Source organism: Podarcis filfolensis (genome assembly GCF_964270895.1).
Source record: "Podarcis filfolensis genome assembly, chromosome: 8".
Taxonomy (NCBI): domain Eukaryota; kingdom Metazoa; phylum Chordata; class Lepidosauria; order Squamata; family Lacertidae; genus Podarcis; species Podarcis filfolensis.
In genome coordinates this window covers 854,789-879,176 of record NC_139611.1, presented here as the reverse complement: position 1 = coordinate 879,176, position 24,388 = coordinate 854,789, and the positions used below count along the sequence as shown (strand labels likewise).

At 42.9% G+C, this 24,388-nt stretch overlaps 1 long non-coding RNA gene across 1 annotated transcript in view; it reads left to right on the top strand.

Annotated features, from left to right (window-relative positions):
• Positions 1-1,866: 1,866 nt before the first annotated feature.
• The window catches only part of LOC310769935, a 416,479-nt gene continuing 393,957 nt past the window's right edge, over positions 1,867-24,388 (top strand). Inside the window, exon 1 of the long non-coding RNA XR_014551867.1 lies at positions 1,867-2,506. This is a non-coding gene — a long non-coding RNA (uncharacterized lncRNA). The remainder of the gene's footprint in view (positions 2,507-24,388) is intronic.

The following is a 24,388-nucleotide window of genomic DNA, read 5'->3' as shown; positions in this document are numbered from 1 at the left end:
CGGGCTGACTGGCCTTTATCTTCTCTGAGGCCAGGGGTGGTCCCGGCCCCCAGGAGACCTGCCTCTCCTGGGAGAAACCAGTTCCCTTCGCCTCTCTGCCCTGAGCCTCTGCAGTTCAGGAGAGGCTGAAGGGTTACTGGACCCAGGGGGAGACTCACCTGTAGGCACTGAGTCCTCAACCACCTCCGGAGCCAGAGTGGATTCACCTGTTGCCTGCTCCTGAGGATCCGGCACAGGTGCAGGCACTTCAGAATCAAGGCCCTGCCCCAGTTCAGCCGGCCCTGGAGGCGGGGACTCCTGTGCAGGCTGGGATTCCTCCGGTTCAGCCTCTGAATCGGATTCCCAGGCCATCACAACCATGGTGGCTGAGCCTCTTCACCAGCTCCTCAGCACGAAGACGCCTTGGTCCTGGGGTCATCGGGAGACGGCGGCCTTCAATGCGGTCAAGGCTCTCCTTTCATCGGACAGTGTGCTGGTACAGTACAGTGAAGCCAGGCCGCTGGTTGTTGCCTGCGACGCCTCACCTTTTGGCATCGGCACTGTCGCCATTTTCCAGACGGAAGAGAAGCACCACTCGCCTACTTTCCAGGACGCTATCTCCAACGGAATGGAATTACAGCCAGCTCGACAAGGAGGCACTGGCACCTGTGGCTGGAGTGAAGAGGTTCCAAGAATACCTCTACAGCAGGACTTTCGACCTCATCACCGACCACAAGCTGCTCCTGGGCCTCCTCGGCGGTGATCGACCAACTCCACCGGTCCTCTCGCTGTGATGGACTGTTTTCCTGGCTGCCTACCACTACCGGCTCGTCCATCGCCCAGGGAAATCGATGGGCCATGCCGACACCCTCAGCCGTTGCCCTCTTCCAGCGTTTGCGGAAGACCCAGCTCCTGCTTCATCGCTCCTCCTGATTGAGGATCTTCCGGCAGCACCTGTATCGGCTGCCATGGTGGCCTCCGCATCTGCCCAGGATCGCATCATCAGCCGTGTGCTCAACTGCGTGTGGAGTGGGTGGCCACAAGGGCCTTTTGCATCAGAGTTCCAGCCATTCGCAACCAGACAACATGAACTCTCAGCTCATTGCGTCTATCTGCTGTGGGGAGACCGCGTCGTGATTCCCCAAAGACTCTGTCAACGTGTCCTTGAGGCTCTGCACGTTGGCCACCTGGGAATCGTCAAAATGAAGGCGTTGGCTCGGTGTTACGTCTGGTGGCCTAACATGGACGATGCCATCACTGCCTGGGTTTCCGCCTGTCAAGCGTGCCAAGAATCTAGGCCTGCACCACCGGCAGCTAAGGGACACACCTGAGAGACGCCCAAGACACCCTGGTCAAGGGTGCACACTGATCTGGCCGGCCCCTTTCGCGGCCGGACCTTTATGGTAGTGGTGGACCTTTATGGTAGTGGTGGACGCCTATTCCAAATGGCTGGAGGTGGCCCTGATGCCCTCCACCACTACCGAGGCCGTCATCCAGGTGCTGCGAGGCCTCTTTGTGACGCATGGGTATCCTGATGTCCTTGTCTCCGACAACAGACCACAGTTCACGTCAGGCACTTTTGAGTGGTACCTTTTGGGACTGGGCATCCGCCATGCCCTAATGGCACCATTTCACCCATCCAGCAACGGCCAAGCGGAGAGAATGGTGCGCTCGGCAAAAGAGGCACTGGTACGCCTGGACCAGGGAGACTGGCACGAGCGGGTCGCCGAATACTTGTTTGTGCAACACATCACCCCTCAATCGGCCACAGGGCGGAGTCCTGCCAAACTGCCGCCGCCTCAGGTCCCCGCCCAACCAGCTGCAGTCGGACTTTACCGTGGCCAAACCCCCAGGCTGTGCCAACGCACCACGATCATTTGTTCCAGGAAACCAGGTCTTTGCCCGGAACTTTGTAGGGAACATTCCTTGGGTTCCAGCCACAGTAGTGGGAGTCACTGGATCTCGCTCGTACCAGGTGGCACTCGAAGACGGACGCTTGTGGCGCCGGCTTAGGCGCAGGGTTGGGGACTTGGACACTACCGTGGTGTCCCCAACTGCGCTCGTGGCTCCGGAACAGACACTTACAGATGGTGAGGCTCCACCTACACTTCTCTCGCAAACTGCCGGCGTGGAGCCGAACAAATCCACTTCAGAGGGTCTGCCAGACTTACCACAGACTCAGACCACTGCCATGCCTGACATTCCGCCAACTCCACTTGCGGAGGTTCCACCCACAGCAGCGGATCCAGGGGACTTGGTTTCAATGCCACCTAGGGTTGCGCCACAGCCTCAGCAAGAATTGGTTGGCCCCCCGGACCTGGCTACTGGTCCCTGGCGGTCTGGCAGAGTTTCCAAGCACCCAACTTATTTAAAGGACTATGTGATTGGACATGTAACACTGCTGGTCTAATGGAAGTATGTGAAATGTAACCGATATGCTTTTGTGCCTAATTAAACCATTACGTGTAGTGCTGTATATAAGGAAACTATTACGATTGTAACTAACGCCTTATCTCGGTGGGGAGGGGTGTTATGTACTGAAGTTCTCACCCTGGGCCAGCAGGGGGATACTGTAGTTAGTTTTGACTCAGGTCCACATATGCAAATAAGGGATTAAAAGTGACTTTCAGTGATTGGATAGTTACAGAAAGTGGTTACTGTTGTGTTGTAGTGGAGCTCTATATAAGCAGGCTGGCTGAACCCTTCAGTTCAGTTCAGTTCTGTTCTGGCCTGTGAATAAACAAGAGCTGTTTGAAGAATCGCTGTGTCGTCTGATATGTTCACCCACAACTTAACAAAAAGAAATTGCATTACCAAAAAAGAGATAAAATGTTGGTGAAGTTGTCATTGGTGATGGGATGCAGGGTTTGAGATGCCTTTACTTTACTTTTGCAGCAGCTGAGGGATGTTTGTGAATGTTCTTGCTAGGAGTCTTGCAAACCTGAACAGGAGACATTGGGGGCCCCATTGTAATGTTTTTAAAACGATTCTAGAAAATTAGCCCTTTTCCAGGGCTGATACAAAGTTGATGGTTAGGCAGGTTTTCCTTGATACCTGAAGCCCTATATTTTAACGTATCAGTTGTTGTTGTTGTTCTTGTACACTTGTTTCCAAAACATTATACTTGCAAAATCCCTTCCTTCTAATATGGGCCACATCATCACGACAGCTTGCAAGCAACAAGAAATGGCACCTAATTTTGGCTTTTAAGCATGAAAATATCTTTGAAATCTGGTTTTGAAACCCAGTGTGGAACTCGGGGTGGGGCGGGGGGGGTGGAGAACAAAACAAAACAAAACAAAACACTTGAAGACATGTCCTGGAAAAAAGAAATGCATATTTTTGTTGGGGGATAACTCTGAGGGAAGGTGGAGGGCTGTCTCACGCACTCCTCCTTTACTGACTGCTGTTGCAAGGGGCACTATAAATACACAGAGTGATCTATAAAGATGAGAGAACCTTGGCAACCAAAGAGGCACTTTGTTCCCACCCACCCTGCCTGCTTATTCACTAAACAGGAATTGAGGACAGGGAATTTATTTTGATTGCTAGAAACACAGGAAGCTGCCTTTACACTGAGTCAGGCCAAGGCTTTGTCTAACTCAGTGTTGTCTTATCTCCCCACTTCCGTGGGCCAGGTTTGACAAGCCCCATGGTTCAGGTGATCCTCAGGGTTTGCAAAACCCTGTGTGCAGGGCTCTGCAGCTGCTGCCAATCAGCTACTTAGCAGTGCTGGCAAACTCCTCCTCAGATCTAGCCATTCCTTTACTTCCTCACTCCTGTTATCAAATGTGATGGGCAGGTGGGCATGGCTTGACTAGAACGGCCTTGCGGGCCACATCACCAGGACATATGGGCTTAATTAGGCCCATGGGCTGGTGACTTTCTCAATGCTTGTTATCTGATCCCTTTTTGTGGGGGATGCCATGGATTTAACCTGGCACCTTCTGCATGGGAAGAAGAGGCAGTGCCCCTGAGCTATGGTTTCTCTGACCATGCTGCAATAGTGGCTGCTCTATTGGAACTTGTGGGACAGAAGGTAGGGAGGCCAACAGTTGATGGAGCCAGCACCAGCAGCAGGTATCAAGATGATAAGGCATCTGGAAACCAAGCCCTATGAGGGACAGCTGAGGGAGTTGGGGATAATAATAATAATAATAATAATAATAATAATAATAATAATAATGATGATGATGATGATTATAAATTATTTACACCCTGCCCATCTGGCTGGGTTTCCCCAGCCACTCTGGGCAGCTCCCAACAGAATATTAAAAACACGATAAAACATCAGACATCAAAAACTTCCCTAAACAGGGCTGCCTTCAGATGTTTTCTTTTTTCTTTTCTTTTTTTTATTGATTTTAATTCGTTTTGCTACATCAAACATTAAAACATACGAAAAAACATACATAACACATACATACAAAAAAGGAGTACATAAAAAAAGAAATAATAAAGAAAACAAAAGAGAAAACATCTCCTAACATAAGACACCAACAAATTAACTTCCATTAACTAAATAACACACAACATTAATTGACTTCCCTTCATCTCGGTTTCAGAATATATTATATGATTTTTTATCTGCAGTTTCTTTTCCTCAAAAAACTCTTTACATCACAAGTGTTACGTCACACCTACTGTGATTTTTAGATTTTTTACCTCTGTTTCCATGTATGTCATAAATTTATTCCATTCTTTATTAAACTTTATGTCTTTTTGACTTCTTATTTTCTGTGTCATTTTTGCCAGTTCTAAATAATCAAATAATTTGGTTTGCCATTCGTTTATAGTTGGGATTTTTGATGTCTTCCAATTCTGCGCTATTAGAGTTCTGGCAGCCACTGTCGCGTACTGAAAGAGTGTTTGGTCTTCCTTTTTGATTTCCTCCCCAATTATCCCCAGCAAAAAGGCTTCGGGTTTTTTTATAAAGGTATATTTGAGGATTTTTTTTAGTTCATTGTAAATAGATTCCCAGAATTTTTTGATAGGCTCACACAACCACCACATATGATAGAAATCGCCCTCCTTGATCTTACACTTCCAACATAATTTATCACCAGTTTTATATATTTTTTCCAATTTTACGGGCGTTACATACCACCTGTACATCATTTTATACATATTTTCCCTGAGTGTTGTGCATGCCGAGAATCTCATACCTTTATTCCATAATGCCTTCCATTTGTCAAACTCTATGTTATGTCCGGTCCATTGCCCATCTCACCATTACCTCCTTTACTTCTTCATCTTTGGTGTCCTATTCAAGTAGCAGGCTATACATTTTCGATAGGAGTTTTGTTTTACTTTCTAGTATTTCAATCTGAAATCTAGATTTTTTCTCACTTATCCCATTCTTTTTATCCTCAGTCCATATAGAATTAATTTGGTGAAATTGGATCCATCCTGTCAATTTGTTCTTTATTTCTTCATAAGGCCTAATCCTCCAACCAGTCTCTGTTTTTACTAGCAGGTCTTCATAGGTCCATCTTTCTCCTTCGATGTTTATTTTTTTTATTGTCAGGATATCAATTGGCAATAGCCACCAAGGGGTCTTCTGTTCCAATAATTTTTTGTTTCTTTCCCACACTTCCAGCAGTGGTCCTCTAAAAATGTGGTTAGAAAATCCTTTATGGACCTTTCCCTTGTTACGCCATAGGTAAGAGTGCCAACCAAATCTTATATTAAATCCTTCTAGATCTAACAAGTCTTTATTTTTAATAACAATCCAATCTTTGACCCAACAAAGACACGAGGCTTCATAATACAGCTTTAAATTTGGAACTGCGAATCCTCCCCTATCTCTTTGATCTGTAAGTAATTTAAATCTAATTCTGGGCCTTTTCCCTTGCCAGATAAATTTAGAGAGTATTTTCTGCCAATCTTTGAATACTGAGGTTCCCCTGATTATCGGTATATTTTGAAATAGGAACAACAATTTCGGTAATAGACTCATTTTAATCGCCGCCATTCTACCCGACCAAGAAAGTTTTATTCTGTTCCAGGTATCTAAGTCCTTCCTTATTTCTTTCCATGTGGTTATGTAATTATCTTCCATCAAATTTATATTTTTCATCGTTAAGCAGATTCCAAGGTATTTTACTTTTTTTGTTACTTTAATACCAGTTTGAGATTCAAGATGGTTTTTTACCTCCTCTTTCACATTTTTAGTCATCATTTTAGTTTTTGTTCTATTTAGTTTGAAACCAGATAATTTTCCAAATTCTTCTAACAGATCTAACACCTTACTAACACTCTCTTTTGGATCCTCCAAAGACAACATAAGATCGTCCGCATATGCTTTCAATTTGTATTCTTTCACTCCAATATTTATTCTGCGTATCTCTGAAGTTTTCCTTATCTTATTTGTAATTATCTCTAACATCATAATAAACAGAAGAGGTGACAGAGGGCACCCCTGCCTTGTACCCTTCGAAATTTCAAAGAGTTCTGTTAAGTTATTATTGATAATTAATTTGGCACTTTGTTGTGAGTAAATTGCTTTTATTCCTTCAAGGAATGTGCCCTCTATCCCTGTCTTTTCCAAACATTTTATAAGAAAACGCCAGGATACATTGTCAAAAGCCTTTTCGGCATCAATGAACATCAAAGCTGCGGGGATTTCATTTTTGCATTCTAAGTATTCAATGATGTTTATTGTATGTCTTGTGTTGTCTTTTATTTGCCTATTAGGTGAAAAACCAGCCTGATCGGTATGGATGAGGTTAACTAAACACTTTTTAAGTCGGGTCGCCATTACGTCTGCGAAGATCTTATAGTCATTGTTCAATAATGAAATCGGTCTGTAGTTCTTAATGATCTGTCTGTCCGAGTCAGGTTTCGGTATCAACGTAATGTATGCTTCTTTCCAGGACGCTGGTGTTCTTCCTCCTCCTAAAATCTCATTCATTACTTCACATAGCACCGGTGTTATAAGTTCTTCTAGGACTTTATAATACTTGGCCGATAAACCATCTGGGCCTGGGGCTTTCCCCAGTTTCATCCTCTTTATCGCCTCTTGAATTTCCTCTGCTTTTATGGGTTTATTTAACAGACTTCTTTCCTCTTCCGATATGCTGTTAATTCTGTTTTCTTCTAGATATTTTTCTATTTCTATGGCATCTTCTTCTTCTCTTTTATATAGGTTTTCATAGAATTTGAGGAAGCTCTTTTTTATTTCATTAGGGTCCTCCAAGATTTATTCTTCTACTTTTATTTTATTAATAACGTTTTGTTTTTTCCTTTTTCTCAGTTGCCACGCCAGAAACTTTCCAGTTTTGTTTGCCGATTCGAAAATTTTTTGTTTCATTAACTTAATTCCCCATTCTACCTCTTGATTTATTAATGTTGAGTATTGTGCTTGTAATATCTTGTACAGTTGCTTGTTCCCTTCATCACTCAGTTTTTCTATCAGATTCTTTTCACATTCTCTCAATTGTGTAATTAAATCTTCTTTTTTTTGTTCTCTCACCTTTCTTCTTTGACTATTTTGTTGTATCAGAAAACCTCTTAGCACTGCCTTACTGGCATCCCACATTATGTCCATATTTGTCTCCTTATTGATATTTAAATCAAAGTAGTATTTTAAGGTGGTTTTAGCCTTTTCAATCACTTCTTCTTTTTCAAATAAATAGTCATTCATTCTCCATCTGTACATACCCTGAGTTTTCCAATTTAAATGTAATATTATTGGGTTGTGATCAGATAGTGTTCTAGGTAGTATCTCACATTTCGACACTCTTATTATTAATTCTCTTGATACCCATATCTGGTCCAACCTGCTCCAACTCTGATGCGGCTCTGAGAAGCGAGTGAATTGTTTTGTCATGGGGTTTTTATATCTCCATATATCTATTAAGTCTAAATTTTCCTCGAGGTCATTAAACGATCTCGGAAGTTTCCCTTGATTTAGATTCTTCCTCTTTGAGCTTCTATCTAGTTCTGGTTTCGGCACTCCATTTAGATCTCCAAGTAGGACCAGTTTATTATTCTCTAGATTTAATAAGACTTGTTTCAATTTTTTGAAAAATTCCATCTTATTTGTATTTGGCGCATAGACCGTCACCACGTTGAGTTTTTCTCCCTGATAATTGATTTGCACTCCTAAGATTCTTCCTTCTTCGTCCTTACATATCAATTTAGGTTCTAATTTCTCTTTCACATAAATTACTACCCCTCTTTTTTTCTTGGAATCTGAGTTAATGAATTCTATTCCCAACTTTTTGTTTATTAAAATATGTTTGTGTTTTTTCGCAACGTGTTTTTTGGCAACAGATCACATCAACATTTTTTTTCTTTATAATTTTCTCAAATTTATTTCTCTTGGACTTTTCATTAAAGCCATTCACATTCCACGACAAAAACTTAAGGGTCATTTCAGCTAACAACCCTCTATCCTAATTTCTGATTTAAATTCTGGTGCTTCTGTTTCCAATAGTCTCTACCTCTTCCCCCTCCTCTTCCTCCCCCGATCCTGTGTCCTCTGCCTCTTCCTCTGTCCCTTCTCCCCTCCCCTCCAGTCCCTCGACCTCTTTCCCTCCTCTCCCTCCTCTTTTCCCCACTCTCCCCTCTCCTCTTCCAAATCTTTCTTCTTCCCTACCCAGGTCCTTTTCATATCTTCTCAAAAACTTTCCAGCTTCTTGTGTGTCTGTCAGTTTGAACTTTTTATTCTTATAAAGAAAGGAAATCCCTTCTGGGAATTCCCATTTGTACTGTATTGTATTTCTCTTCAGGGCACTTGTTAAATGTCTGTATCCTTCCCTCTTGCGCAGAATCCTGATTGGAATTTCTTTAAAGATAATGATTGGACAGCCTCCAATGATTAACTTTCTTTTATAGCTTGTTCTTAATATAGTGTTCTTCATTTCTATTGAATTAAATATTACTAAACAGTCACCAGGGATTTTTTTTTATTTAATTTGTTGTGATTTTCCTCTTATTCTAAACACACTTTCTATCGTGTATGCTACTTGTTCTTCTTTTATTTCCAACCATTTTGCAAGTTCTTTAACCATTTTTTCTCTTATGTCTTCATTTACTTCTTCTGCAATTCCTCGGAATTTTAAATTGAGTTGTTTCTGACGCATTTCTGTCATGGCTAAATTGTCCCATAATTGATCTTGCATTTTATTTAAATCTTTTACTTCTTCCTTTAATTTTTCTGTTTCTTTTTTTTTTTTGGTCTCTCAGATCTTTTTGAGCTTTTTTATTGGTTTCTTCAATTATTTTTGACTTGGCTGTCAAGTCTTGTACCTTTCTAGAGAGTTCTCCTACAGCACTTTCTATTTTCTTATCTATCTGTTCCTGTATTTCTCCTAATTTGTTTTCCATATGTAATTCATCTTGCTTTGAATTCCTCTTTGATCTTTAGCCATAAAATGTCTAAATCTCTAATTTCCTCTTGTCGGGATACCTTTCTCTCTCCTGGTGTCCGTCCTACTTTTTTCCCATTTTCCCCCGACATTTTGTGGGTTAATTCTCAATAGCTGGCTTTACTTTTTTCTCTCTCCCCTAGGGGGCTCACAATCTTTCCTTTACCCTTTCTATAATATCAGCACCTTTATTTATATATTCTTATATCATTTTCTTATGTCATTTTGTCACTCTTATTGACATATCCTCTTTAATTACCATCCAACCTATATTCCCCAAAGGAAAAGAGAGATCTTTCAATGGCTTATTCAGAATTATCCACTCCCATTAGCTTTACCAATAGCCTTTTGTTATCATATATTTAAATTGTGTTAATATGTTAGTATAGCTGTTTCAACAACAAAGAAAGAGAAAGACAGAACGAAAGGCAAAAATCAAAAATGGTATTCTCTTTTGCAGTCTAGAAAAGATTGTTCAGTTTCTGTACTCTTCAGCCACTTGTCGGCCTAATCCATTTCACAGAAAATACGTCAGACTTTCATTGTTTTCTGTTACCTCGAGTTTTGAATCTATTAGTTCACTTTATAGTCCTAGAAAGGGTGTAGATATTTCAGGGAGTTCTCAGTGGTTATATCAAATAGTCTCCAACTTTTCAGAATCTGAGTTATTCAACATGTCATTTACTTAAAAAACGTCTTGGTTTAAATGCTGGTCCTGCTCAGGTTGGTGGAATCAGGCTAAATAGAATCATAGAATCATAGAATCATAGAGTTGGAAGAGACCACAAGGGCCATCGAGTCCAACCCCCTGCCAAGCAGGAAACACCATCAGAGCACTCCTGACATATGGTTGTCAAGCCTCTGCTTAAAGACCTCCAAAGAAGGAGACTCCACCACACTCCTTGGCAGCAAATTCCACTGTCGAACAGCTCTTACTGTCAGGAAGTTCTTCCTAATGTTTAGGTGGAATCTTCTTTCTTGTAGTTTGGATCCATTGCTCCGTGTCCGCTTCTCTGGAGCAGCAGAAAACAACCTTTCTCCCTCCTCTATGTGACATCCTTTTATATATTTGAACATGGCTATCATATCACCCCTTAACCTCCTCTTCTCCAGGCTAAACATGCCCAGCTCCCTTAGCCGTTCCTCATAAGGCATCGTTTCCAGGCCTTTGGCCATTTTGGTTGCCCTCCTCTGGACACGTTCCAGTTTGTCAGTGTCCTTCTTGAACTGTGGTGCCCAGAACTGGACACAGTACTCCAGGTGAGGTCTGACCAGAGCAGAATACAGTGGCACTATTACTTCCCTTGATCTAGATGCTATACTCCTATTGATGCAGCCCAGAATTGCATTGGCTTTTTTAGCTGCCGCGTCACACTGTTGGCTCATGTCAAGTTTGTGGTCAACCAAGACTCCTAGATCCTTTTCACATGTACTGCTCTCAAGCCAGGTGTCACCCATCTTGTATTTGTGCCTCTCATTTTTTTTGCCCAAGTGCAATACTTTACATTTCTCCCTGTTAAAATTCATCTTGTTTGTTTTGGCCCAGTTCTCTAATCTGTCAAGGTCGTTTTGAAGTGTGATCCTGTCCTCTGGGGTGTTAGCCACCCCTCCCCTCCCCTCCTAACATTGGTTAGGACCAGATCTACAATGGCTGTTCCTCTTGTTGCTTCTCCCACTTTCTGGACAATGAAGTTGTCTGCAAGGCCAGTGAGGAAATTTTCCTCAGGATTAAGGGTAGGGAAGATAGATTATTAATTATGTTAATTATAGTGGGAAGCGACGAAGAAAGGAGAATATAAGGTAAGAAAAGGAGACAGATACATAGAAATAAGGAAAGAGAAAAGAGAGGGGCAAAATAACCAGATAATTCTCTAATTCAAATCAGAATGTAAATATCATAAATAACATAGGAGAACATGGAGGGAAGGAGAGAAAGTGGGAAGAGAAAAGAAGCCAGAGGTTTATGAGCAGGACATAAATGCAGCCTCTACGGAAAGTTCCAGAGTTCAAGGGGTCCTAGGGTTCTTTGGACTAAAGTTCAGATAAACATACATAGAATAAATCCCAGAAACGTCGATAAATTCCCAAGGTTAGGGGAAGTTAGAGAAAGTTCTTTTTCCGAGTATTTCTTTAATTTCTTTGGGTCGTATTTCCAGCTGACCTTTTAAGCAGTTCTAAGAAGCTCCGTTTTAAATAGCTCTATGAAGTTTCCTTACCTGCTCTTTTTTTTGTCTGCCTCCCCCGAAAAGAGCAGAGAATGTATCATAACGGTGGAATGTTTCAAGTTCTTTTAGTTCCGCACAATAAATCCCGAAACGTTTACTTTGTGTTCACTCAGTCACTCAGTCAGGCGAGGGGATACTTCCTTCCTCCACCTTGCGACTTTGTAGCCTGCGCCATTTTAATCCTCTTCCGAGGTGAATTCCTAAATTAAATCGTCTAACATCCGACGTTCTCTTAGTGTATTTTCAAATTTTTTAGCATTAAATGAGTCTACTCACACTAAGGGTTCTGTTCTTACAGTTTTGGAGGTTCGTCGCATTCTTCAGTGGGAGTCAGAGGCATTGTAATACAGGGTCGTTGCTCTCCCTTTTGTGCTAGCGGTTTCGCTGCCTCGAGATCTTCCCCCCCCCAAAAAAAACGAAAAAACAGCGGACCGCTTCCACATGGCTGGGTATCTCTCCCCCAAGGGTCTCCCCCTTGAGATTTTTGGGGGGCGCAGTGCCTTTGCGACACCCCCAAGCCCCTGTATTACTAGGAAAACTCCTCCGGAGATTTTCCGCGCTCCCTATCTGTTCGCGACGAAAACCGGAAGGCGCCTTCAGATGTTTTCTAAAAGTCAGATAGTTGTTTATTTCCTTGACATCTGATGGGAGGGCGTTCCACAGGGTGGGTGCCACTACCAAGAAGGCCCTCTGACTGGTTCCCTGCAACTTCGCTTCTTGCAGGGAGGGAACCGCCAGAAGGCCCTCGGAGCTGGACCTCAGTGTCCGGGCTTAAAGATGGGGTCAAGATGCTTCTTCAGGTATACTAGGCCAAGGCTGTTTAGGGCTTTAAAAGTCAGCACCAACACTTTGAATTGTGCTCAGAAACATACTGGGAGCCAATGCAGGTCTCTCAGGACCAGTGTTATGTGGTCCTGGCGGCCACTCCCAGCCACCAGCCTAGCTGCCGCATTCTGGATTAATTGCAGTTTCCAAGTCACCCTCAAAGGTAGCCCCACGTAGAGTGCATTGCAGTAGTCCAAGTCCAAGTAGTCTAGATAGCCAGAGCATGAACCACTCTGGCGAGACAGTCTGCGGGCAGGGAGGGTCTTAGCCTGCGTACCAGATGGAGCTGGTAGACAGCTGCCCTGGACACAGAATTGACCTGCACCTCCATGGACAGCTGTGAGTCCAAAATGACTCCCAGGCTGCACACCTGGTCCGTCAGGGGCACAGTTACCTCATTCAGGACCAGGGAGTCCCCCACATCTGCCCGCCCCCTGTCCCCACAAAACAGCACTTCTGTCCTGTCAGGATTCAACCTCAATCTGTTAGCCGCCATCCATCCTCCAAGTGCCTCCAACTACCTGAAGGGCTGTCCCACAGAAAATGTTGCAATCTTATGTTCCTGCTGTTACAAGCCTCTCTTGAATTCCTATACCAATAATATAGGAACTTTCACCACTGTAACTAAACCAAGTTTTACTGCCTATGCAACTTTTTCTGAATGCTGTATGAAAAAGCACATGAATCTGACCTTTGGAAAGTTTGTAAGTAAACCATTTTTAACTTACCAAATGTATGGTCTTTCCCTATGCTAGAAGAAGAGGGAACTCACAATGGCATATTTTAAAGATCTAACAGCCTTATTTCAACACTTTACTTTGCTGCATATTTTGTAATTTTAAAGCTTTTCTGGGGTTCTCTCACCAAAGAGCAGTTGCCCCAAACCTGGATCTTGCCATCCTTTTCATATCCATTTTTTCCTTGCCAGCAACACAGACTACCTCAGAAGGTGGTGGACCTTCCTTCATTGCAGGTTTGTCAACAGAAGTTGGATGGCTATCTGTTAGGAATTATTTAACTGTGATTCTTGCATCATGGGGGTTGAACTAGATGACCCCTGGAGTCTCTTCCAAACCTACAATTGGATGATGATCATAGGTCATTTCATATGAGGAGAGGCAAACGTGTTTTTTTCTGGAACCAAGTATCATGGAAATTAGTGTTATATGTGCTGTATCCCACAATATTTCTGGAAGTGGATTTTATATGGTGAGAAAGTTTAGATATAATGCTGAAATTAATAGAAAGGGAAATGTCATGAAAACAGAATAAACTGCTGTTTGAATGCAGCCTGAGACTACGGAAGAAGAAACTGACAGGGAGGGACCATCCCTTCAGGGCCATTTCTGAAGCTGAGGGCAGCCTCTCCACTACTTCCTTTAGGTTGGCTTAGGAAAAGGAACCCAGAAAATAGATATGTTTGTGTGGGCCTCATCTCCAGGTGCACCTGAGGCCAATTTTCAGTTGACCCAGAGGGGTATGTGGAACTGCACATCCTGATATCTGAGTCTCCGTTTATGGTGCCCTGTTTCCCTATCCTTGGCCCCTTAGACTGCCGTGTGCCCTCTCAGGGAGACTGCAAAGTCCTCCTCCCTGAAATAATATAACAATCACAGCCTGAGAGAAAATAGCCTTCAAAAATTCTCCAAGCTTTTTGCAGGTGGTGAAATTAAAGGGAGGCATTAATATATTGTTCTTCCAGGGAGAGGGTGAATGAAGAGAGACAAAATTCTTCCAACAGTTTGTGAAGGTGCATGACAAATTTTTGGCCTCACCAGATTCTCATGGAGGCTTCATTTCCAGAAGCTCAATGACAAAGACTGATGTGCTCTCAGGAGACAGGACAGAGTGGGCATCAGAAAATGCAGTGAGACGGTCTCTGCACCATAATTGCACATAGATGGGAAGAAGCAGCTGGTAGACAAGCCTGACATCACCTCAGCACTGCAACCAATTATGCAGCTGTCATCTGCTTTGGGCAAACCATTTGTTGTCTGTGTCACAGGATGCTCCAGCCTTTGTCAACCTGATGCCCTCCAGATGCTTGGAATTGCAAACCCCAACAGCCCCTGCCTGGGAGTTTGTCCTATTATTAAGAAACGTTGGTCCAATATTAGTCTGATATTAGAAATCCAATTTAAATAACCAGTAGGATACATAAATAACAAAGTCTTGGGGCACCTTAAATAATATTAAATGGATGATAGCAGACTTTGGCAACCTGGTGCCCTCTAGATGTTCATGCACTACAATTCTCATCAGCCTAAGGAGAATTTAATAGTAATGCTCACTGTTATACCAGTAATTAATATAATGACTTAATAAGGCAAATGATGGCTTGACTTGGAACATCTTCTGAGGCCCTTCTTTGTGTGCCTCCTCCTCAAGAGGCCCGGAGGGTGGCAACATGAGAACGGGGCCTTCTCTGCAGTGGCTCCCCGTCTGTGGAATGCTCTTCCCAGGGAAGTTCACCTGGAACCTTCATTATACACCTTTAGACACCAGGCAAAAACATTCCTTTTTAACCAGGCCTTTGGTTGATCTGATTTATATCCTATGCCTTTTTAAAATGTGGCTTTTTTTTTAAGGGGGGTGTTTATTGGGTTGTTTTTATTTTGATTATATATTTGGTGGTTTTATATTTTGATTTTGTTCTGTGAACCGCCCTGAGACCTCCAGGTATACGGCGGTATATACATTCAATAATAATAATAATAATAATAATAATAATAATAATAATAATAATACCAGCTGAGTGTTACATCCCTGCTATTGGCATGATTTTGAAATTAGAAAGAGCATAAGAAATTCTTCAGTCATAAGGAAAACATGTGGAGGCAGTGCTTTTTTTGAAAAAAAAATGTTTAGGGGTAATCTCATTTTGACTCAAGAAAATCAGCATTTTGTAGTTCAAATAGGGACAAATAAATACAGTAAATGGACAAAAGTACAAAGATTCACAAAATGTTTAGGGGTATGCATACCTCTGCATCCCCCCAGAAAAAAGCACTTCGTGGAGGCATGTGCAGATGGCCAGGAGGAGCTTGGTCAAAATGTTGGGGTGAGACAGGAACCACCAGGCAAGAACACACAGGTAGACAAAGGAACGTGTGTAGATCTCTGCGGAAAGCCAATGAGACCAAGAGAAAGAAGATGAGAATGATTAGCTGCTTCCAAATTTATATGGGGCTGCAATCAAGCAGGTGGTGGATGAAAGCAGATTCACCCCCAGCGTGCAGAGGTCACCTTGAATTTGAAGCCCAGTGTGCCCTAGAGACAGAAGCTGAGAAATTGATTTTCTTATATATACATTATGCCTGCATTTTACACGTATTTAACCTGTGCAACTTCAATCGTATGTGGGTAAGATTGGTATGCTGTCATGAGATCTTGTAGGAAGTCAGATTACCCTGTGACGTCTTGTGAGAGCATCCATATCAGTCCAAGAGCTGGCGTGCAAAGTAGGCCTTGCCCAAGAAGCAAGGCTGAGAGTTCAAAAGCTCTTTTGTGCAGGCTCTTTTGTGCAAAGAGCTTTTGGGCCTTGCTTCTTGGGCAAGGCTTGCTTCACATGCCAGCTCTGAGACTGATAGGGATGCTCTTTCTCCCTCCCTCAGCAGCTGCCTTTGTCAGGTCTATGAGGGCGATGTACAAGGGGCGTTTCTGCTCTTGGCACAGTGAGGAAATCGTGCTGACTGTTGACCCCTGAGCTCTAAAGCTGCATTGTGACTCAGGATAGACACTGTCAGTGAGTTACTGCAATCTGTTGAGAACCACATGAGCAAAGGCCTTCCCCACCATACTCAGCAGGGAGATTGCACGGTAGTTGTTGCAGTCTTGGAGGTCGCCTTTGTTCTTGTAGCTTCACAAGAATGGTGTGAAACAGGGCTCTGTTCTTGCCCCAGCCCCCTTGGCAAATTCTCCCTGCTGCTCTCATATGCCTTCAGCTCAGCTGAAGATGGTGTGTGGGGGGTGTCATCCAGCGGGAGCTGAGGGCCCCCCCATGTGCGTCACATATGAAAGCCACGCAGCATACAAATGACACGTTAGCACATTGTGCGGTGTGCACAAGTGACATCAGCACATCAAGTGCCATGTGCGAGTGATGTCCATACATTACGTGGCAAGCATATGCCTTTGGCACCAGCCCCCTCAATCATGGGGGCAAGCCAAGTGTGCTTGTGTGTACATCCATACAAGGAGCAACGGGGGTCTGTTCAACCTGGCACGTCCAAGACACCAAGACAAAAGTGTGGCAGGTCCTTATCCAAGAGATGTTGTATGCAGATGACACGTCCTTGAAAATGCACTCTGAGGAAGATTTACAGAGATTCACCAGCTGTTTTGCCCAAGCCTGCAAGGAGTTTGACCTGAAATAAAAAAATTAAGGTCTTATATATATAATAAATGTTCATGGATGTGCCAGGCAAACACGTACATAAATTGTATGGGCCACATGTCTGAGGCAACACAGGAGGGCAGCCCTGGAGCCATTTTGGCTCCCAAACTGACCAAATGTTTTCTCTGCAAGGTCAAAGGAAAATGGAAAAGCCTCCCAATTGTCTTTTCCTTCACAAATCCTGTCTTAAGGGTATGTCTGTGTATGAATAGGGTGAGCCTGTGACCTGGCTCAGGAACTAAGTATTTGTCACTACAAAAGACTGGCCAGGCTCCCCAGGGTAACCAATCAAGTAAGTATTAACAGGTAATCTGCTAGACATGAGATAAACAATGACAGGAGAAAAACAACGCACTCAGATTTCTGTTTTAGACTGCCTTTTCTGTGATGTAGGTATGATGTATCGGGGGGGGGGGGTGTCTTGGGCTACACCCCTTCTGTGATGTATGGGAAGCACGCTTTCACAAGTGCAGGAAAATCATAGGAATAATTTATTATTTTTGCTAGCTCAAGCAGGGCATGATAAGCATTTAGCACCCCTAGTAGAAAAATTGTTGTTAGAGATTGCTAGACTGTGCCCCTGGTTTCCAGAGGGGGGTACTTATGACATTAAGAAATGGAATGAGCTGGGAGATGCACTCCATAGACATCCTGAGGCATCTCTACAAGTCTTGCACACCTGGCGTTTGTGTAGAGACACAGTTGAAAAGCTCTCTAACCCTTTGCTCCAACCACCAGTTGTCTCTATGAATGTTCCCATATTGTTGCAACCCCTAGCTGATTTTAAAAATACCATAATATTGTTTCCTCCATCTCAGTCTCTAGATTTACAGCCTCTCTCTGAGGACTCTGAGGTAATGCCAAAAGTAATTCCATTGGCACCTTCCTTTGCCAAAGATTTGCCTGGGTCGAATGTAAATTCCATGCCACCTTTGGTGGACCAATGCCCGCAAGGGGCTCAGACCACAGTGCAAAAATTGACTATTCAAAATATGGCAGGAGGAAGCAGTGAAGAAAAAACAGCTGACACCTCACCATTATTAGCAGTCTGTCCTGTTGTTCAGAATACACAGGAACAGAGAGCCCATGAATCATTGCCCTTCGCAGTTTTTAAACAATTGAAGTGAAGTGTGACAGAAAATGGCTTGCATGGCATTCTTGATGGGCTAAGAGCAGCCAGTACTTTAATTCCAAACCTTGAAGCCTCTGAAGTTTCAATGAAACAATTGGCTTATGAAAATGCTGATTGCAAGACTGCTCTTAAAGTGATGTATCAGAACCTAGAAACAGAGATTGCTCAAATGAGTAAGCCTTGCCAGAATATTGACACTGAGATTCACAAATCTGCCCTCCTAACAGCAGCTTTGTCTCCTTCAGTGCATCCTGCTAAAGACAGGCAATGCCAGGACAGGTGGCCTTCCAGCCTGAGTTTAAAAGGGAGAACAAAGACTGTTGTGCCAGCTGATTGTCAGGATTTTACTAAAGCTAAATTAGCAAAGCCAGCTATCTCTTCTAACACAGTTGCTTTTAACACACTGTCTCCTGTGCCAAATCTGTGCCATGCCACTAAGGGCTGGTTTGAATCTACTGACAGCAGAACTTGCTACTTTTCAGTTCCAGTTCCCTATGGTGGTTTATAAAATTAAGACATAGCATACAGGTCTGATTCCACCTCAGACAGTGAGCCTCATTCTTCATCACCTGTTGCAGACTGTTTCTTCTTCTCCTTTCCTCCCTGAACTTAAGAATCCTAATGAATTTACTTTACAGCAGTTGCAGAGTTTTGGAGTTACTTCATATACGTGATTCTTCTTTATACAATGTTTTCACCTATTTTCCTTAATATAATGTTTTCACCTACAGGACTACTTTTTCCCCAAACGCTGCTGACAGAATAGTGATTTTTAGAGTGGCTTCACTCTGATTTGCCTAACACTGGATTTGATATTGCTGTTTATTATTTGCTTTTTTCTAAAACAGGAGCATGAGTCCTTAATGAGTTCTTCTCCTTCCTATATGTTTGCATTTACTGATTAACTTGGAATAGTTTATTTTAACCCTCCTAAAGATTCACGCCTAGTTTTAATTCAACAGGTACCCTGAAATTTGGTTTCTGTCCAAAAACAGGTTCCTATTCAACACCTCTAGAATGTTTTAACGTATAAGGATTCTGAAAATAACTGGCATAATTTTTTTTGCAGCTAATCAGAAAACTGACAGAGACCAGCCTACACACTTCCATTGCATTTAGTGATTTTTGTGTGAAGTGGGATATCTTTTTATCACATTTGGCTAATTTCTACCTTTCTCCTAACCTAGATTTTAATCTACTCTTTGTTCTTGACACTGAAATATCTTTTAATGCCTAGAACTATGCCTTTCTATGCTGTTCACATTTTGCTCCCATACAGGATTCAAGAATATAATTTCAGAAGGAAATCAGCATGCTGATTCTGCTTTGAAATCTGTCTGTCCATTATGTTCTAATGCAATTGATACCCATGCATTTTTTTCATCAGGGAACTATGCAGCTGATAACATAATTTTTTCATTCCTCTGACGCAAGCTAAGGATATTGTTGATGGATGTTCTTCCTGCACTTTAACTAGTTCTCTTTACCTTAAATCAATTAACTGTTTCCTTTCCTAATAATTTTCTCCTATGAAATGCCATTGTAGGAAAGAGGTATCTCTGGAACGCCCTCTAGTGACGTACCAGCAGCTCCCCAACCCGCAGTGAGAGGGACCTGTTCCTTTGATTACCTGTTCCTTTAATTACCTAGGGGCAGGATGCCCTACTGTTCTTACTTCCTCAGGTCCTGTGTGGATTCCAGGTCGCTATATCCATCCCTATCGGCCAAGACATGCACTGGCACCAAGACCTGCAGAATCCCTTTCTGGACTTTGCAAGGACCATGACCCTGATTCCACCTCTACAGGCTCAGCAGCCCCGTGCGAAAGTCCATCATGTCCATCCTCATCCTCAAAAAGCTGAGGGATGCCCAAAAGTGACATGTTGAATGCCGAAGACCTTGACCTCTGATGCCAGAACTCAATTTCAGCATCATGATGTTCCAGAAGCACCAGTGACATTTTTAGTAGCTCTAATTACTCAGCTACATATGAACTCTATGCTGATTTTAACATGTATATTAATTATTTTATTGATATCTAGTTCTTAATGTATGTATCTTCTCCTGACGTTTATTCTAGTCATAGCAATAATATGTGGATGCGTTTAGCTAAAGTTCCTACTGTCTCTCATTTTTGTCTGAGTGAAACATATGATATGCACACTACCTTAGGAAATTGTATGATTCCAGTATATACACAGATTTCATATGGCACATGTCACACACCTGGGGAAGTGGTTTTCTAAATGGATTCCTGAAGGTATCATTGGTTATACCAATCTCTATGATTGGGGAACAGTGACACAAAAGGTTACCCCTCAATGCAATATAGTTATACACACCTAGAGTTGCAGCACCGCCAGACACCTCTTGTGCTCAGATTGTGAATTGCAGTGAGAAAGCAACTCACTGTCTGGACACAAGAAGGCCAACTTGGAATTGTTAACGTGTTCAGCAGATTGCTTTTAATTATGCTCATGTGCGCTTACCAGATAGCTGGTTTTTCATGTGTAATCAAAGAAGTTATAACTACATTTCTGCAAATTTATCTGATGCTCAATGCTACCTTAGCCGATTGACGGTAGTTATGCCTAGTAGCTCACTTTTAGGAAAAAAACAGGCAGCAGCACTCAAAGTGCCCTCAACATCATGCTGAAAGTTTAACAGACATGTGTGGCTCCAATCTACAGCTTTTTTCCAAAGCAGAGTATACTTCTTTTGCGGCTTCCTTAGTGGGAGTCCCTGCTTTGGCTATATACAGTGCTCGCATGGGTGCTCACCTGGTCTGTTCTTTGACAAAATTTATAAATCATACCTCACGTGCTTTAGCTCTTTTAAATCAAGAACAGAAGATTTTAAGAGAAGCTGTTATTGCACTGAAAGCTTCTGTAGACTATCTCTTGCTACGCCAGCATCTAGGATGTCAAGTTGTGTCTAATCTTTGCTGTTTTAATTTGACTGATAATAGTTACAATGTGCATACTCATACTGATCTATTACAAGCACTAGCACACAACATCACACAGGATGTTCTTCCCTCCTGGTAGGACGCTCTGTGGTCTTGGTTACCACAGATTGGGTGGTTTCGAACCTGGCTCATGTATGGTTTGCTAATCATTGTTGCCTTAATTGGAACTTGTTGTTTTTTACAATGTATCCCTTCCTTGTTCTCTCTCTGTACTACATTTTTTCCACGCCTACCTTCAGGAATGTCTGCTAGAGATCTTTATGTGATACAGACACACATGCAGGCAGAAGATGAGGATGCAATGCCTCTCCTCTCTTAAGCCTTCCTGTAGACAAATAATAAATAAATTAAAAAGGGTGAGATGTAGGGGTCAGATGGGATTACCATGAGGAATTATAAAATATACATCAAGCCATCGTGTCCACGATGAAGACATTGTGTTGACTGGGTTTGATATATTGACAATAATTTCTGATTAAATCCCGTAAGATTCTACATTCATGCCCTTTTGATGCCCTTTTGCCTCTGCTGCCCATTTCTCCTTGCTCTTCACGAATCACGTACACACTTAGACAGGCAGGCGTCCTGTGTCCTCAAAGACTGGGCAATTTCGTCTTTGTAGTTTCTAATAGGTAATCTTAGGATGTTAATCTTAGGGCCAGGAAACAGATCTCACATGAAGGTGATAGTGATTGTTGTCCTCCTGGCCATCCTCCTTATCATATGTATTGCTTGTTTATTACCTCCGGGGTTGCCAGATGCACCCCTTTGTAGTTCTCAAGTTATTTACCCCAAAATATATGCATGCTAATTAATGTTGTAGTGTTACTTTTTCCCCACGTGGGGTTTGATGAAATGCTCAGAGGAAATATGATTGGTTCTTATGAGCACTGTGTAAAAGATTCTTTTGCTAATAAAATGGCCTGGTGAGGGGTGTGGTTTACGCACTTTTCTCCGAGAGCCTTGCTGGTCAAAGCCTCGTGTCTTATTTTTAATCAGGGTCCAATCCTTCCTTTACTTTGCAAACGCAACATGGGGGTGGTCTTGGACTCCAGGGCGGGCAATTTAAAATGTCTATATAAGGGTAGGCACACCTGGGTTCTGGGTCCTCCTCCTTTCCTGCGTGTGAGGGGGGCACCCTGTTGCAACAGTTCAATAAAGATCAGGCTTACTAGCTGCTTTGCTTCTCAATATTCTCTGGTTGGCCTCTGCTATTTTCTCCGACCAATGGAGAATCTACAAAGGACTCTAGAAGGGCTCTTGTGTTCCCCATAAGGGAATAAGGGCAGGTTTTCATTTATTACAGACCTTACCATCAGCCTGATGAGGACCAACATCCAGGGTCAGGATGCTGCTAGCACTCCACACATCCACACTGATGACCACACACTAGAGGTGGTAGACAATTTTGTCTACCTGGGTTCCACCATAACCAACAATGTCTCCATTGACGCTGAGCTGGACAAGTGCATTGGCAAGGCAGCTACAGCAATGGCTCACCTCTTCAAAAGGGCATGGGAGAATGCAATGCCAACATCCAATACCACAATGAAGGTTTATCAGGCTTGCATGCTGAGTGTGCTGCTTTATGGAAGTGAGTTGTGGGCAGATTACAACCATCAGGAGCGACACCTCAATGCCTTCCACATGTGCTGCGTCAGATGCCTTTGGCAAGGCAAATTCCAAACAAAGATGTACTCTCCCAAGGCCACATTCCCAGCATGCTTTCACTCCCATCTCACCAATGTCTATGCTGGCTTGGTCATGTCCACAGAATGGAAGATGGCAGGATCCCCAAGGCACCAGGCCAACTGGTAGATCAATTCTGTGCTACAAAAACCTCACCCCCAAAGGCACACTCCTCCATTGTCTCCCTAGACAGACAGATGCAGGATATTTACAATGCAGCAAACCAACAATGCATGTTTGCTAGATAGGCACATGATAGGAGCTGAAGCTCACAGAGTTTTCCTTTAAGTTCCCTAGAAAGAACTCTGAGAGCCACTCCCACAGTGCCCTGACAGAGTGAGGGCGTAGTCACAGATAATCTCTTCAGCTGCTTTTTGCTCTTTTCTCCTTCACCTCGTTCCAGCAGTGTGAGAACATCTGCATGTCTGAGCTCCATTATTCAGGCACCATCTTAAACTGGACTTTGTAACTGGATTACCACTTTAAGCCTGCCTGATCAAACAATTTTATTATTTATACTGTGCCCATCTGGCTGGATTTCTCCAGCCACTCTGGGTGGCTTACAGCACATAAAAAAACATAGTAATACCTCAAACATTGAAAGCTTCCTGATACAGAGCTGCCTGGGTGAGTAAACGTTATTTTTACATTTTACAAGGTTGTTTGTGTAATCTTTGTTTTAAGGGGGAGAAAAGGGGAAATACCAGGAGAATCCAGCCTGCCTTAAAGCATCCTGGATTACTTAAACTAAAAGGCTAAAACTGGCCTATCAAAGCTTCCCTTTTAAGCTGCAAAAGGATGCACTCTGCTGAACTCAAGAACATGAGGAAGGAAGGATAATATCTAATAAATATATCCTCTCCTAGCATCTATGCACATCCCCAAAGCCAGCAAACAGCTATAAGCATAACATGACTTTGGATATACGTGGGACTCAGCTATATAGTTTCAAATATAGTGGTACCTCTAGTTACGAACTTAATTCGTTCTGGAGGTCCGTTCTTAACCTGAAACTGTTCTTAACTAGAGGCGTGCTTTCACTAATGGGGCCTCTTGCTGCCACTGTACTGCCAGCACACCATTTCCGTTCTCATCCTGGGGCAAAGTTCTCAACTCGAGGTAACTCTTCCAGGTTAGCGGCGTTAGTAACCTGAAGCATTTGTAACCTGAGGCGTTTGTAACTTGAGGTACCACTGTATGACGTTTTAAGTGTGTTTTAAATGCGTTATACAAATGTGACACTAGATGGTGCTAGTGAGCTAATGTCAAATTCCACATATATAAAAAAACTTTTTTTAAAAAAGCATTTTCACAGCGTTTTTATATAAGTGAAGATTCAGCCATGATTTTTGCATATACATGTTACACTTGGAACCAAACCCCCAATGTAAGGTGAGGGACAACTGTATAGGACAAAGGCCAGCAGCCACCCCTAGAAGAACAGCATTGCTGTTCCAAATAAATGTCAGCTGTGCTTTGTATTATCTCGGTTTCATTTAATTTTCTTCTGGTAAATCTGCCTCCTTGCAGCCCAGTTACTTTCTCTCAGCTGAACAAGGTTTTCAGCAGCAGGCCTGTGATAAACATAACATCTTGGCCAACCCTTAATGCAGCCCATGATACTAATGGGCATTTTGCTTATCATTGGAACACAGAAGTATAGGTTCTTTACAGTATATTTTAGAAGTCTGAATAGCTTAATATGAAGTGGGCAGACTACAGTCTTGCGGGATATGCTTTGTTCCCTTCCCCAAACCCCCAGTTCCAACTAACCGGAAACAGGAGCAAAATTGTGGATTG